Raw genomic sequence first — 11877 nt, 5'->3', positions numbered from 1 at the left:
TTCCTTTTTCCTGTTGTTTTGCCAATGCCGTATTATTTATAGTTTGTCACATAAGCTTCTACTCAGCCTCTTCATTATATTAGTTTGATGGACTGGTTCATCGTAGGTACAAAATATGCAGAAATTCGTGCCGAAAATTACCAGTTTTTAAAGAGTCGGAGAAAAGTAAATAAAAATTGATAAATGAGAGTCTTAAAAATATTTTACTGTAAACTAAAATATTAGCCAAAATTGTCTTTCAACGTAAATTTGTTGTTCGCCGTAAATAGTTTTATTTTTAGAAATTATATTTTTCCTGAAATTTAAATTTAAATGCTGTTATTCAATTGCATTTTGTTTTTTAAAAAAATACTCCGTTATACGAGGGGTGCCTTTTATATTTCGGGATTTGGCAACCCTGGTGTTGCAATCTGGCAACTGACAGCTGTATCGCAAAGTTTGACATTTTTTGGCTTTTATGTACTCAGAACGTTTTGAAATACCAGCGCTATTTGTGTTGTTTACAGTAACTTAAAAGATTCATCTCGGCCCAAAAATGGAATTTAATCGTGAACATTTTCGTGCGATTATTTTTTACAACTTTCGACGTGGATTAACTCAGCAACATTGCATGGATGAACTTAATTCATTTTTTGGCGATGAAGCTCCATCAAGGACCAGTGTTTATCGATAGTATAGTGAATTCAATCGTGGTCGTAGTTCACTCCAAGACGAATTTCGTGAAGGTGGTCCAAAAGCAGTTGTTGTTCCGAAAACCATTGATGCTGTGCGCGAACTGATATTGCAAGATCGTCATGTGACCTATCGTGAGATTGAGACAATCTTAGGCATTCGTGGGACCAGCATACATTCAATATTGCATAAACATTTGACTGTCAAAAAAATTTGTTCGCGTTGGATCCCACACAATTTGTCAATCGCTCAAAAAAAGGCTCGTGTCGATTGGTCGAAGGAAATGCTCAAAAAATACGATCGCGGGGCTTCGAAACACGTCTATGACATCGTGACAGGTGATGAATCATGGATTTTCGCGTATGAGCCCGAAAGTAAACAGCAGTCGACTGTATGGGTGTTTCAAGATGAGCCAAATCCAACAAAAGTTGTTCGCGCACGAAGCACTTCCAAGCAAATGGTCGCCTGTTTTTTCGGGAAAACTGGACATGTCGCAACCGTACCACTAGAACAACGCAGAACAGTAAATTCTGAGTGGTACACAACCATTTGTTTGCCAGTTGTCTTCCAAGAAATTAGGAAAACCAATCGCCAAAGACGGATCACTCTTCACCAGGACAATGCGAGCTCTCACACATCGGCTCAAACAACTGCATTTTTGAGCACCCAAAACATTGAATTAATGGGTCATCCGCCGTATAGTCCTGACTTGGCACCGAATGACTTCTTTTTATTCCCGTACGTAAAAAACAAACTGAGAGATCAACGTTTTTCGACACCTGAAGAAGCGGTTGCGGCATTCAGAATGCATGTTTTGGAGGTACCTCATTCAGAGTGGCAAAAGTGCTTCGACAATTGGTTCAAACGCATGCAAAAGTGTATAGATCTTCATGGAGAATATTTTGAAAAACAATAAAGTGATTTTCGATGATTAAAATTTGTTTTTGTTCTCTAATCCCGAAATATAAAAGGCGCCCCTCGTATTATAGTTCGCCTTCCTTCCTAGCTTGTTTTTTTCGGACGATTTTTGCAGTAATGATAAGCTCGATTTTAAGGATTCACTACACAAGTGCTTGACTCTTCAGTATTTGTATCCATCTAATGTTCATCAAGGAAATGGGGGTTTGCACTTCGGGTTTGGGATCATTTGTGCTCTCCACTCCAGTTTTCATCTTGTGCATTCTAAACATTTTAAATATTCTTATTTATAGCAATATTATATAAAATGCGTAGTAATAGACGAATATTTGTTTGGAATACATCTCTAAGTGTCCCTTTCCTACTAGTACATTTGTACTCACTCTCGCATTAGTTTGACTTCTACCATCTAAAAAAAAGTTCTTCAATTAGAACGTTTTGCACACACCCTCAAGTGGACCTTTTTCAACTAGTACATTTCTAGACACTCTCGCAATAGTTTGACTTCATCTACCAAATACCAGCTCATCGAACGATCGCTTCTTCATGCAGCTTTGCGTAAATTGTTTGACTGGGCTTGCTGTTGTTGCACATTTTGTTGCTGTACTGTTGTTGCTACTATGTTTGTGGCTGACATCACTCATAAGCTTACCGGTCATTCTGTACATTTAAGTGTAATCCGCTAAAGCTTGTTTTTTATTGGCTCTAAGACTGGCACATAACTGCAGTAAACATCCAGTCATGAAAAATATCAACGCCGTCAGCGTTAGTAGCAGCAGCAAAAATACATTTGCGTGTGCAAAAAAAAATCACTGACATTTACCAGCATCGCGCGCAGCATCGCTATCGCCATCAAGAACGACAAACACAACAAAAAAGCTACCAATGCCATTAGTATAGCCATCACCGACACCTTCATCATCATCATCAGCATTACCGGAGCGACCATCAGCAACTTTATCGCTATCGACAGAAACGGTAGCGCCAATCAACCAACTATTCCATTCACTGTACCATCCGATATGCGAGTGTTAACATTTGCCCTTTTAAGTTGAGTCGTTTACATTTCATACGAACATTATTCGGGGCGTTAAACTCATACATCACTTTATCTGCAATATCACACACACAAAGAAAAAGCATTTAACGGCCACCGTTCGTTGGGTTACTCGCGTATTCCGTTGGCCAATGCCGTTTTAGAGTCTGCAACTACTTACTTTTGCTCATCAACACTTCCGTTATTAACGCCCATTGGCACTTTATGCGTTGTTCTAACTATTTGCCTGGTTACAAACATATACTTGCACGAATGTAGTCATCTATGTAGGTATACATACGCATACATGTGCATTTTTATGTATAGATACAAACACTTAGATATTCGTTGGCGTTGCAAATAGAGTATTCATGTATTTATATTTTATGTAATATATGTATATGCCTATGTTTGGCTAAATTATATACATATGTACATATGCTTATCCGTTCATCCGGACTGCGAACAGCGAACTGGTTTTGACTTTGTTTTCGCCTGTCATGGTACGCCAATATGTGTCACGAGTTGTCAGTAATCAAATAAGACAAGGAAGAATGTAGCAAAAGAAAAGGAAAATTTGGCGCCGAACACTAAAAGGGCAAAATAGCAAAAAGTTGAAAATTCCGGATGGAGAAAATCCAAAAAGAAGGAACATAATATTGGCAATTTTTTCCTGTAGAATGCAGCATATTTTTTATACCCCTAGCACTACAATGTACACTGACATAAAACTTTAATGATTTTACGAAACTCATGAGTCATTCACCAGTAGGGCCTGATTTCACTAACATAACCTCAAGGAGCGTCTCCAAAGCTAGAATTCCTCACTTAACTTCTCAGACTTACCAGTCTACGACGCTTTTGTGTAAAAAGATAAATTAGTGCATGTTGAGCTCTGCTTTCTAGCTAAACTTAGTTAAAATGCTCAACACTAAACCTACCGGTATTTTATGTATTCCTATTCCTACCAAAGTGGGTCAAATGACCCGTCTTTAAAATATTATATATATTATTAAGATCACATATATTTCTCGGTAAAACAATTAGCAAGAGAAGAGTAAATCTTGAAAAATACATTCGATGTATTTTTTAATAAAAGTCGTGAAGGCAAACGACGATGTAATAATGTTATTTCTAAGAACTTCTGACAAAAAGTTTAAAATGGGTCATTTGACCCGTCCATGGTAGGTTTAGTGTTAAGAATTTACCACAGCTAAATTATCACTGAAAAACTGAATCTTAGTGTTAAATAATCATAAAGAATACATAGAAAAACCAAGCGCGAAATTATTGTACCGATGTGGCAATTTCCAAACCCTAGAAAGCCGGTATGTGGGTACAATCTATAGAAACCCAAAAACTGAAAGGTTTGTTGGAAGTTGGAAGTTAATTTATTCACTTCATTGGTAAACCAGTCGATATATTAAATGCAAGTTCTTTATGTCAAGGTCTCGGTAAATATTTATTCAATAATAGCGAATTCGTGTTGAGCTCGACTAAAATCGCTTTCGCCGTATAAGTCCATCAAAAAGAAGAAGTCCCGCATTCGCACCTCAATACAATCAAAAAAAAAAACTATCAAAATGAGCTATGCAAAAACAAATAAATACTAGCAATTGTGTTATTTTGTGCCCTCTCTCGTAATAAAAAATGAAATAAAAGACAAAATAGGGACAATAATTTGATTTTTAAGGCATCATACTAATACTCGTTAACTCAATTGAGGTGCCTAAAGAAATTTCTGATAATAATAAGTTAGAGCTCGATTGTGCCAAAATGCAGTGTTGCGTATTTGCGCGGTTTATTAATTTAGCAATTAGTGGAAGTACAGTTGAAGTGAGGTAAGGCATGCATTTTATGCATCATAGTTATAAAGGATGGTTAAATTTCAAGGGCCGATGTTGAATGTGAACCACATCTAAACGTCAACGACACTTCTTTCTTTGGGGTTATTTGAAAGAAAAGGTGTACGTCGATAAGCCAGCAACAATTCAAGAGCTAAAGGATGAGATAATTCGGCACATTAACGGTAAGAACCTCAATTATGCCTCAGCGTCATCGAAAATTTGGTCCATCGGATGGAGGTGTGCCACCGAGGCCGCGGCGGCCATTTGGCCGATATTTTGTTCCCCACGTAATTAAGCCATACCAATATTATCATAATAAAGAGAAATGTCAATAATTTCCTAAAAAAATTGTATTTTATTCCAAATCAACACCGGCCCTTGAAACTTAACCACCCTTAATTCTTCTTCTTCTTCTTGATTGGCGCGATAACCGCTCATATATTACATATACTTATATATAATTTACTACAGACACTATAATTAGCTATTCGCTTCAGTTTTGCGCATTTGACACAATAACAAAATATTGGCCAGTTTTATTTTGTCCAAATATCAATAAATCTGCTATGGTAAGGCTGTTTAGGTTAAAATAAACTCTTCTGCACTGCAAGGAAATATAATAAAAGTAAAAAATATATCTTATTTGTTGTGCAATTTTTTATTAAATATAAAATGCCAATTACAAAACACGTTCGTCGCGTCAAACGAAAATTTTGGATAAACGCGTTTTCTCTTAATGAAAATAAATTACTGGCATCCCGGAAATTTCTTAAATAGCACAGGCGGCATCTATTTTCATAATTTTTTTCTTCATTTAGAAATAACGATAAATGTAAAATACGCTCCTCCATTTTCACAAAATAGTTAACAAAATTTTTTGTATAAAATAAATTTGCTATTTGCCAAAGTCATTTCGTATCTTGACAATTTATGAAGAAAGGAGCTTTTTATTTATGACACAATCTAGATAAGGCTTGAGTTTTAAATGCGCAAGTTTTTTTTACATAAAAAAATGCCCAAAATCGGCCGAAAAAAAGTATTAAAATTTAATGCAAATTTTGAGCCGCTTTAAACTTTCTATTTACTATACCAAAATTGAATGGACTAGAATATTGCACGCCAAGAATTTTTCTAAGGATTCTAATTACAAGTTTGAAATGTTGATGAAAATTTGTATAAATTTTGTTTGTTTGTTTTGTTTTATTGGTGCAAAGTTTGAAACTTAAGTTACATAGTTTTGTTGTGGCATAAACTGTTTTTTTTTAATAAAAAATGAAAAAAAGTATTTAATAAAGAATTGGTCAAAATTGTGCAATATGTCGCGCTCCTATTATTGTGAACACAAGTGTACACAAGTGAGGTGAAAATCTATCTGAAAAATAATCGTACCAAGGCAATTATTGTGAAAGCAATTATGTATCCGGTGTAAACTTGCAACTTCGTTTTATCGAAATTATGCACCACTGTTTGTAAATCCATTGTGATAACCGCGTTATGATAAGTTTCTGGCGAACAAATCATTCATAATGTAATAATAAAAGAATATTTAGAAAATGCCTGTTTTTGAATATCAATGAAATTTAAAGAAATGGCTTGTTTACATGAGCTCAGTGACAATGCTGATTTTTTTTATTGTAGAAAATAACATTTTAGCATTAATTGAAATTTTTTGATATTGGAGTTTCATAAAAACGCACACGAAAATCATTTATTGACTTATAAATTTTTTTTTTTTTAACATTTTCCAAGTTAACCTGCATCGTCAAATATCCTAGACATTTACACCTAGACATAAATTTGCTTTTGACTAAAAAATGTATGGTCCTAAAAGTTTTGTAGCCAACTTACTAAGTCATAATTTTATAAAGAAAAACAAACTGCAAACATACCAGGGGTATAAAACCGGCAAAACTAAATAGAAATTGAGATGAGCTTCACTGCAGCAGAATTTGTGAAAACAGCCAAAAAGGAAACAGGAAATAATCATTGTGTATTAGAAGAAAATATCTGTCTAGCAACAGGAACAACAGTTACCGCCCACATAAACACATGCACATGCGTGTACGTACATAAATACATACACACGCATACATACATACATATTTGTGTAATCATATGAACATATTTTCACATACATATGCAATGAAGCTCGTTGAAGACTTGATGTTGCCAGTGTTGTTGCCAATGTTTCATCGCCATCTTATTTCCGCTTTTGGCATTTACTTGTCTGCAGCTGTTGATGGTCGCGTCGCCAGCAGAGGAACGCGGAGGAGTGGCTCATATTTATCTGCACCAAATCAATGTGGAAATGTTGCCAAAATAGCAGTTTTGTGCAAATTGCAATTGAGTGGAAATGCGGATGTGTGCGAATGCGTTTGTGACTGCTTTGTGTTGCGTTTATATGACTTTGTCTTCTCAGCGAATTTTGTAGCACTTTTTCAATTTTGTTGTATTTTTGTTTTTCCTTTCAATTCAATTTTTTGATTAACGTTTGTGGTAATGCGACTGGCAATAAATTATTTTATTGCGACATTTATCTGTTTCAGTTGGTTTATGAATTCGTTGATCGTTGCAGCTGTGTGTAGACTATTTTTTTGTTTTAAAGTCTATTCCACTTTTTGTGTTACATATTATATAAGTTTAATAATAAGTTTACTATATTTTCAAAAAAAGGTGACAGTCACTTGGCGGGTAGTGCAGGAAATGATGTGCCAGATGTCAATCGCAAATGAGTTATGGAAGATTTGCAGGGAAGCAGTTATATGTGTACATGTAGTTTATGCATGTGCGTATGAATGGGTATTTGCATTTCTAATGTAACTCAGAATCATTTCATATCTATTTATATGGATATTTGTAATCAGGCAACTAAATATATACCACAGACCATAGATAAATCTCAACTGGCTAATCGAACCATAGACTCCGGAGGTATGATTATTTCAAGGCGTTTCCTAACCTTGCCTTTGCATCAGTTTACTTGTCCATTACCTGTGGCTATTGCATTAGGACATTAGGGTGGTTCAAAAGTATAGTGGGGAGAAGAGTTTAAAAGGGACAGCGCTTACTCGACTCACTGAGGAGCGGGCATAAAAGTGGTTGAAAAATATATGGATGGTTATTAGGTTGGTCCAAAAATTGTACATATATGAGAGAAGAGTTTAAAATTTTAAGCACGCACAGCGATTTAAAAAAAAAATTACCAAATATAAAGAATCTCGAACATATACCTTTAATATTTTCTATTTTTACAATTTTTTAAATAATTTATTGTTGCTATTTATAAACCTTTTATATCTTATAGATGGAAGCTTGCATTTTGTTTGTAAATTTTAACATCTTTTGAAGAAATTGCCGTTATAAGCAACATGAAAAATTATCATTTTTCAAGTTCCTATACAGTACAACGTTAGGCGGCTAACAAGCGCACAACGAGCAGCCTGCGTAGGAATAAGTGGAGCTATGAAATCGTGTCCAGCAGAGGCACTTTATATCATGCTCTACCTGTTAGCAATAGTCTTACAACTACGACTAACAGCAACGAATATCGCATTCAGAATGAAAAAGGTGCTTTTTGGAATCTTAGAGTATATGGTCATAGTGTTAGTTTAGACAGCTAAAGGCTTACTCACCAGATTTTAATACCGCTATACTAGATTTTAGAATAGAGTTTAAGGTAAAATTCCCCACGCGAATGGAATGGAATTTGAATGCAGTAGTCAAAGAGAATGCAACTGCTCTTTACTCTGATGGATCCAAATGGACTGCGTCGTTGGCATAGGTATAAATTCGAAAGACCTCAAAACTTTCAAGTATTTTTGCCTGGAATAGTATCTTTCAAACAGAAGTTCTCGCTATAAGGAAAGCTTGCAAGATTATTAGAAACCATCCACAACAACTACCGGATGTATTAAATTTTTCTGATAGTTAAGCAGCCGTATTAGCTTTAAAGTCCCCTTTAACCAATTCAAAAATCGTCAAACAATGCAGAGAAGAAATTAGTGTTTTAGCGCGCACGACAGACATCACTCTCATCTGGGTATCTTAGGAACATAGAAGGAAATAAGAAAGCTCTTGAACTGCTAAGACAGGGGGCTTATCCTGTAACGAAACCGAAGTGGCTGTCTCCAAGACGTTTTCGCTATCCCAGAAGCAGGCCGTTGACAGGTGTACTAACACGGATACCTGCAAAACACTTAAACAAACTTGGAACAATTTCAACAAATCCAGAACTGACGAGCTAAGAAAGCCACTAGCAAACATCTTTAGAATAACGTCAACAATAACCCTCCATCGGCCTTTAGAAGATAGGGTGGCCTACTACGAAATATGTAGAAGCTGCAATCAAGAAAAATCTAAGAAGACAGCATTTCACTATCTGTGTGAGTGCCCAAATCTGGGGGCTCTACGACATGGAATGCTGGGGGAATTCTCGGTAGTTAATTTGAAAGAAATTGCTGAAAAGAAAATAGGCGACATAGGCAGATTCATCGTCAAATTAATATGGTTCGACTAATAAAAAACAGTGGTTCTACAAGTCGTGCATCAAAATGACATATTTTGTGCTGATTGGATCTGGGCTATGGCACTCGGACAGCACCTGCACCACCACCACCCCCATATTCGTATAGTGTAAATAAGCGTCCGCGGTAGCCGAATGGGTTGGTGCATGATTACTATTCGGAACTCACTGAGAGATCGTTGGTTCGAATCTTGGTGAAAGCAAAATTAATAAAAACATTTTTCTAATAGCGGTCGCCCCTCGGCAGGCAATGGCAAACCTCCGACTGTATTTCTGCCATGAAAAAGCTCCTCATAAAAATATCTGACGTTTGGAGTGGGCTTGAAACTGTAGGTCCCTCCATTTGTAGAACAACATCAAGATGCACACCACAAATAGGAGGAGGAGCTCGGCCAAACACCTAACTGAAGTGTACGCGCCAATTATTTATTTTTTTTTATTTTATTAAATAAACGGACTTTCACTTTTCTCCAAGTCTTAATGTTTTTTTACGTTTTAAAGAAATCAGCACTGAAAATCGAGTTAAAAATATATTTTTTCCAATTACGTAATTTTAGTTTTACATTTTATTTTGCTTTTTGGCTAAAAAAATAATAATAATAAAAAAATTAATAAAAATAAAGTTAGTAATAATAATAAAAAAATTTTACTAAAGAGTTAATAATAAAAAAAGTTAAAAATTAATGATAATAAAATTAGTAATAATAAAAAGTAATATACAATTTATTTCATTTTATTAACTGATCTTCTGCGAAGGCAAACATAGCAGTTTGGCTTAAAAAGAATATCACTTCGGGATGCTACAGCAAATCTACGAAAATGTATTCCATCGGCTTTTAAACAGATTTAAGTATTATGTTTTTTTGAAAACTAGGAGGTAAAAGCTTAATAATTCAAACTTTGTTGTTTGTTTTTTAACAGCCCTAGTGAACATACGGCGTAAGGTTAGAAATTCCTTGGGCATGTGATCTTACTGATTGCACTAATTGCCAGTAGTTGCCCAATTCATATAATTATAAATTTAAAAGGCTTAACGGAGGAAGTTCAGAAATTGGATTCTCTTGGTCTGCATGCACATAAATTCATTGTGAATCATTACTGAGTAGTGAATATGATTTCCTTCTACTGATACTTATGTTATACTTACATATTTGCTTATAAACTTGCAGCGCTTAAAAAGATTGTTCGTTGGTATAATAGTTTGCAACAAGGCAAAGGCATTTGAATTGCCTGCATTTCGTATGTTTATACAGTTTGAAGTAAAAGAGAATACTTACTTTGAAGTCACAATCACAAGCATTTTACAATTTTTGTGGTATAAAAAAATGTTTAGATATATAAAAATGCATACATACGCCATTGAAAAAATCAGAAGGCAAAGCGGGAAACCCGAAAAGGACAACTATTCAGTCTTCATAGTGAATATCAATTCACATACAATTAACAGCGTTCAGTTTGGACTCTATAAATGTTTACTGAATATGCTTTAAAAGTCTCAACTGAACCATGCAAAGGTTTCCAACTATGTTTCATACCTCTATTTCGAGGTGTTTCAGGGCTTCCTAGTCGATGTACAATAAATCGCACAGGTGCATTCAATTGGATTCAGGTCTGGATCTCATGTTGGCCAGAATATTATATAGTAACACGCCTCATAAATGCCAAGACACCTTCCCTTGCGTCAATCAAGCATTTATATGGATCAGCATATCTAAGTTCAGTTCCAGAGGCAAGAAACAGATAAGTTCCATGAAGCAGAAAGTTTTCTTTCTTCGCTCAAAATATAATATAAGCAAATCAGAGAGAAGAAGAGAGAAAGAAAGAGAGAGAGCAATAAAGTGAGAAAGAGCTTGGCAGTTGTTTTTGCTTAAATGTCTACGCCTCAGAGGAATACTTATTAGCATCGGTTGATGGCCCCACTTTAATCTTCGGCAAATATTACTCCAAATTACTTATTTTACGAAAAAAGCCGCGTATTACACATTTTGCATGTATGAAAATTGCTGTGTCGACATATGCACATAAATAAATTTCATTATTGTGTGTATACTTGCAGAAAAGTTGCTGGTTCAGATCTTTCGTCGGGCACAGTTTTGGTTGATTGCCCAGTGGCTGATATTTGCTCATTAAACGCCTGAGAGGCCGTTATGTTCACTTGTAATTTGCTGAAGTTTTGCACGGCTGGCAAAAATGACTTGCCAATTAAATGTACAAGTTGATGTATATGTACATGCATGCGAGGTGTGGCTTTTAAGTAAGCAAACTGAAGCCGTAGAATAATTTACTTTGATTTCGTGCATACTTTCTCACATATAATATTACAACGCGCAACATAAAAAGTTATCCAAGACCAATTTCTTATGCACGCTATATTAAGCAAATTAAATGAACAAAGCCAAATCTTCAAATCAATTGAAAAACGTTTGTGTGCCCTTGAACAAAACATGCAATTTTTTGACTATGAATAAAACACTAAAAATAATATTATGGAATGCCAACGGTCTAGCTAAACACCAAACAGAGCTAGAAGTTCTGCTAAACAACGACGAAATTGACGTATGCCTAATAGCTGAAACACACTTCACAAGACATTCATATTTGAATTTTAAACATTATTCCCTATACCATACTATTCACCCCAACAATTGTGCAAGAGGTGGCAGCGCCGTTCTCATAAAAAATAATATTTCCCACCACTTGGAAGACCAACTCAGCGCCGAGGAATTTCAAACAACTTCCGTTTCTGTCGAGGCCTTCGAGCAACAAATACTACTAACAGCTTTATACAGCCCACCCAGACATCAACTAAAATCTGAAGATTACGTATCTCTCATCGAAAGATACAAAGGGCGTTTTATTATAGGAGGCGATTTCAACGCTAA

Source organism: Anastrepha obliqua, chromosome 1, assembly GCF_027943255.1.
Source record: "Anastrepha obliqua isolate idAnaObli1 chromosome 1, idAnaObli1_1.0, whole genome shotgun sequence".
In the NCBI taxonomy this organism is placed as follows: domain Eukaryota; kingdom Metazoa; phylum Arthropoda; class Insecta; order Diptera; family Tephritidae; genus Anastrepha; species Anastrepha obliqua.
Note: the sequence above shows the minus strand (reverse complement) of the source record.